We start from the raw sequence: 6,188 nt of genomic DNA, 5'->3' as shown, positions 1-6,188 counted from the left end.
TAAGAATGTATCCGAACTGACAGGTTGTATCTCAACATCCGCAAATTGTTATTTGCTCTTTTAAAATCGAAAGAATTTTAAAAAAAAACAAAAGTAACAAGTGCTGTTTGTCGCTGACATGTTTCTAAAGATACAAGTTTGAAAAAATCACTTGTATAAGGAATACATACAAGGAAACATACTTACGAGAATAGAAAATAATACTAGATATTGAAATTCTAGAGAATATACTTGAAGATATTTTTAATCGAATACTTATTAAAAAAAGATATAGGAGAAGAGAGGGACAACTTCATCGATTCCTTGCTTTATGGAAAATTTGGTTCACTTTTAGTACAATTTATTATGAGCCCAGCTAGTACCGAAGTACTGACATAACAAACCTTTCTAAAAAAGTGTCTGTTATAAAATTTTACGGCAAAGTTGATTTTCGATGGATATGGCTGTTTTTTTAGGTTCTTTTACATCATTGGCTTCTAAATATTCGGCTTTGAGCGTTCCTGATGAAGGTAAATTCAGTAAAGCACTTCGGACGCATGCCATTTATAGCGTGTTGTTTTTAACTCGTATAATACTTAATGCAGATGAATTTCTCCTTCAACTTCAATTAAAATCTATTAACACTTTAACAACTGAACACCACAATGTTTCTACTAGTATTTGCTTCCTTATTGGCACATCTGAACGACTTCTTATTCTTCAGAATACTGTTTTTATTACACGTTTTTATTTTTGCAATCATAAAAAGTCTGATGTCGAAGTGATAACGTGCTTTCATTACAGTTCTTGCAAACCGATGAATTTAAATGAAGTAAAACAAACTCAAATTGCATCATTTCGTCTCATACTTTAAAGTTGTATTTTGAAATACAAAATATGTTACCTCTAGCTTATAAGCACCTTTTTGTTAACTTTTAGACCGTTATACACCTTTAAAGTTTTGTCGAAATAGTTTTCAATTCAAATGTTTGAAAGTGTAACAAAACACTGATTTTTTTATTCAATTATTTTGTAAAACGGCAGATTGGAATGTTTCAGAATTCATAGATTGCATACAAACAAAAACAAATCTGTTTTTAGCCATGCATTCTCGCGATCGAAATAATAAAGCTTGTCATCAAGGGTTTCTTTTGACAAAGTTTTAAAGGGTTGTACGAATTACACCTAGAGTAATAACCACTGAAGTAGCACCTGTGCTTTTTATTTTTTATTTCAAACACCCGTAAATTACAGTGCATTGACTCACGACAAAGGTATTTCACCTTACTTCTGTATTTGATTTCCCAGTAATGGGAATGTTGAGTGTTATGATATCAACATTTAGTCTTAGAATATAAAATCAAAATGGAATCTTCCGCCAGATGATAGATCATTTGTTTTTATTCTGTACATATTTGAGACGGAGGAGTCGAATAAAACACAACATAATGTTAACGGTTCTACCCAACTATATCTTCACGAGAAAAATATAACGCAATTTTCGGTATTTTTCAAAAAAACTGCTGTCAGGGTCACGGATGGCAATTAAAGCGTTTAAATGATACATTTTCTTGATCAAAAATAATTTGGATCTAAACGTCCCAAATACATGTCATCCCCTCACCCTATATTTAAAAAATAAAAGAAAACAAGTTTGATGCTATATTTACCAAGATTTCATTTCTACAATTTGCATGAATATTGTTATATTTATCAAATGTTGCTTTGAATTGATTTTTATTTTCCATTCTATTATAAAATAACACGAAAATGACCAATCTATGTCCTTTGTCAAGAGCAATTAACTTCAATAACCTATTGAATATTTATTTAGTTTGTTTATTACTCAAACAATACACGGAAACGCATTAATTGCATGTATAATGACGGATATGTCACATCTTATCTGACTCATATAGCACTTATATATTATCAAAACAAAGCTAATATATTTTTGAATATCATCGTCGAATATTTCTTTTTTAATAGAGGATATGTCGGATATTCGTCACAAAGACAGGAATTAAACAACAAATTAACCAAAACAATACATACTGAGGGCAATTTTTCTTATAAGATGTGTTTCTATAGGTTGCACTTCTGTAAATATATACAATGCAATTTTCCATAGGAACTCCTTTTACGGCTCAATCTGTGCCACTTTTACTATGAACGTTCATAAAAAATTATATCCCAGAATGAAAAGTTCAAATGCACTACATTTTTTTTTCAAAGGTAAATAAATAGGACCGTGCGGCATATTTTCAACATTAATATACCCTGAACTTTTAAGAGTTTAAACTTATCCTTAAATTCTGTTCTACCCCTCCCTTCATTTTGTGTATATCTCTTCCTTAAAGTTCAATTTGGCCGATATCCAAGTGCATATATACTGTTAAAATTATCAAGTTATGTCTCTATAAGATGCAACATAGAGATAATATCCGGGAACCAGTACGTAAACAAAGCAAAATATATTTGAAAAACATATATCTCCCCAAAAGAGGTGTGGTTTTTGAAACAGTTGTATTTACAAAGTGCAAGCTCTAAATATCAAACAAGAAAAATATATATGAGTTTTGGATGTTAAATCACACAAAACATGTTAAAAACACCTTGTTATATTATGCACTGCAAGCATAACCGGATAGAAAAAAAAACATAAGTTATACAAGTAATATAACGTAATGTATATTCAACATGATAAGCATTCATAAATGCGATGTGACACTGTTCAAACTGGATTATTAGTATCTCCAGTTTACGATGATACTTATGTGCAATAAAGTGTATTTCGGTTGTAGCTCTATTTTTATTTCCAATGAAAACGCTGGTGGGTCTACATTTAATGATTTTATTCATCTTCTTCGTCCCTCCTTTTTTCCCCATCTTTTCCTCAATCCGTGCATTCGTTCATTAAATAGTTTGATCACACTTTTATTATGTAATACTGACAGGAATGACTATATCTTTTATCCACAACTTAATATACTAATGTGTTGTTACTTATAAGCTTTTTTTGATATGTCAAACATCTACTTTTTTGATATGTCAAACATCTACTTCTTCTTTGCTAATACTCGGAATGTTTCAATATGTTGAATGAAATTCAAATATTTCCGCCATATATTCTCCCGATACTACACAACAGAATGATTTTTTTTTTTATTTACTGTTGACTATTCTTACGGTTAACAAACTCCTTTAAGCTAATACTTTTTCAATATATTGCTTAGGAAATTTCCGTTTAGAATTTCCTCGGAATTCGTTGTTGTTTTGTTATTTAACTTTTTGAATGAAAGTAAAAATTTGCCCGTCACATATTTTACAAGTAATATTCAACTGAATGAAGCGGTAGAACTTCCGTCAAGTAACTTATATAGTGCACGGCACTACTGTACTGTAATGAACCTCTTTAAGTAATAGATATGCTGCCTTGTCTATAAAAAATTGAAAACAACTCGTTTGATAATTTCATGCGTTTTAAGCGCTTTTCTGGATTTACCTTCATCAGGAACGCTCAAAGCCAAACATTTGAAATCCGAGGATGTATAAGTACCGAAACCGTTGAAGAGCTATATGACAAAATACCTAAAATAAAAAGCCAAATTCATCTAAAGACAACTTTAGGTAACTGAGGTATAACCTTGTCGACGCACCCGTTTGCTCTACTTTCACCATCCCTTACGTGATTTCCTCCGCATCATGTTTGTTATTACGTAACCTTGGTTTGTCTCTTTTTAATCAATTTACAAGATGTAAACATCTAAAAACTACTGTCGTCTGAATTTGTTGATGAATTGTATACAAATATCTTTATCTATTCATATACGTTACTTGCATCTAGCACAATCCTACCCAAACCTACCCTTCCTTTGGATTCATCATCTATTTTCGCGGGTACCAATTTTTGTGAATTGCGGAAATCGTGCGTTTTTGTGGTTATGTGATTTTGTGGTTTTTCCAAAGTCTGCATACAACTTGATAGAAAATTTAAATATCGTTGAGCATTTGAATTCGTGGTTCGCCTGTACCCACAAAAACCACGAAAATTGGTGTCCAACGAATAATAATGAATTCACACTATCTTACTTTGGGAGCAGTTTACTCTCCGACGTGTTTAGTCTTCCTTTGAACTTACATTATTTATTTCTCCTTTAAAGATAACTGTTAGCTAGACCATTCAACTCGTACACACGTTTATTGTTACCTTTATATCTTTAACACGTTTGATGAAACATCTGCGACAACGAAAATGTCCTAACAATAATGTTGTTCCTTGTCTAATCATTAACACTATTCCTCGTTAAAAAAAAACAAATATAAAATATAAATCAATTGTTTTAAAAACAATTGTTAAACGGTCTTTCCCCTCCGAAACATGATTAATTGGTTTTTTGGTTTTTTGGTTGGTTGGTCGGTCGATTGATTGATTGATTGATTGATTGATTGATTGATTGATTGATTGATTGATTGATTAATTGCATGGCACTTTCTGTGTGACGCAGCTAACTTAAATAACGCCTATGTTCTGAACGAACGTGACTGCGTACTTAGACATCCCGCACAGCTAAACAGACGCCTGAGATGTCCTCATAAAAATTGATCCTAGCATCATTCGTTTATAAATATTCTCTAGTTTCTATGTTACTTCGGACTTCCATTTTTCATCTATTTGTTGTGTATGCATTTTGATTGAATTTGTAGGAAAACGGAGTAAATTTTATCTTGGAAGTTTTATTTTCCTTATTTGGATTTGCAATGTTTTATTCTAAATTTAGGTCCGCGCGCGAGATGATGTTGTGAGATCACGTGACCCTCGAATATATATGTCTGGAGTTCGAATATTAATTTCTTTTCAGGGGAGACCGTTGAACAGAGCACATGTGTATTGATCAGAGAAACACGATAACTATTGTTTTTATTTTGTACAGGTCATTGATGTCGGATCACGCATACATATTACGTACACATGTTTACGGGAGCACAGATTTGTATTTTAATGCATGTTTAGAAATTTGATTGTAGGATTTCAGTAATATTTACGAACTTAAAGGAGCGATTTCTACGACATTGATTTTTATTTCGCAATCAAGCGGATCGCACGTGTCTCATCGATTAATTTCAGAAAATACATGAATTGGAGCAGATTTTTGCAGGGATGGATTTCTATTTCAGAAAGAAATTTGTACATAAGAAGGATTGGCATTTTACAGTATAATGTACGGCACTAAAAGCGATTTTCTTTTCATAGAAATGGGATAACTTTTAAAAAACATCAGTAGAAAAAAAAAGGGGGGAGTGTAGTGGTAGACTGTGGTTGATAATTGAGATAAGAAACATTTACAACATGATAGCTGCAAAGTTTGAAGTTTTGATAAGTAATTTGTTGATTCGACCATAACAGGGACATTGACCCTGCAATAAAATGACGCGTACCATTTCGACAAAAATTTTCTAGTAAACACGTGTCGCGACAAACTTTTTGGTTAAATTGTTTTGTCGATATCTATAACTCTTTCTAGGAAGAAGCGATATGAACTTAATGTAAAAAATCACAACATGACCTTGACCTTTGACCTTGACCTAGTTTTCTATTCTTTAGGACCAAGGACCTCAAATCAACAGACTCTAGGTCTCTATCACTTATGGTTTACCAGTTACAAATGCACATCACTTATTTCAAATGCATTAGGGGAAATAACTCTCATATGGAGTGTTCATATGGCTTCGGTCAAAATTGAACAAATCATGCGAAGGATATAACGAGCAATTTTATAAAATAAATTTGTCGCTTTCTTATACGGTTACGGAGGAGATGCAGTCACAAGGAAAACAGTGTTCGGGGAGATAACTCCTACAAAGAAAAGTATTCGGTTAAGCAGGGTCAATTTCAAAAGTGCAATTACTGTTCGATATCATATGCAAAAAATCTAAGCGACATCTTGTAAAACCACAATACCCCGCAAGATAAAAAAGTGGCGGAAGAAGAAAAAAAAAAAAATAATAGTCAGAACTAATACAATAGGTCTTTCCACCGAAAAGTGGAAAGACCTAATTATTAACATTTTGCCCAATTCCTGGAAATCTTGATATGAAAACAAAAGTTGAAGGACAAAAGAACAGGATATAAAAACAAATGTATGGTGTTCATGTTTCCTTTTCTTTTTCTTCGTTGGTAACTGTATGGATAAACATGTATTTCGATT

General features: G+C 32.2%; 1 long non-coding RNA gene across 1 annotated transcript in view; it reads left to right on the top strand.

Annotated features, from left to right (window-relative positions):
• The window catches only part of LOC127716175 (uncharacterized), a 151,609-nt gene that overhangs the window by 66,336 nt on the left and 79,085 nt on the right, over window positions 1–6,188 (top strand). The window lies entirely within an intron of this gene.

The sequence above is a fragment of the Mytilus californianus genome, unplaced genomic scaffold (genome assembly GCF_021869535.1).
Source record: "Mytilus californianus isolate M0D057914Y unplaced genomic scaffold, xbMytCali1.0.p SCAF_9, whole genome shotgun sequence".
Taxonomy (NCBI): Eukaryota; Metazoa; Mollusca; class Bivalvia; order Mytilida; family Mytilidae; genus Mytilus; species Mytilus californianus.
The sequence above is the reverse complement of the archived record's forward strand: the minus strand, read 5'-3'. Positions and strand labels throughout refer to the sequence as shown.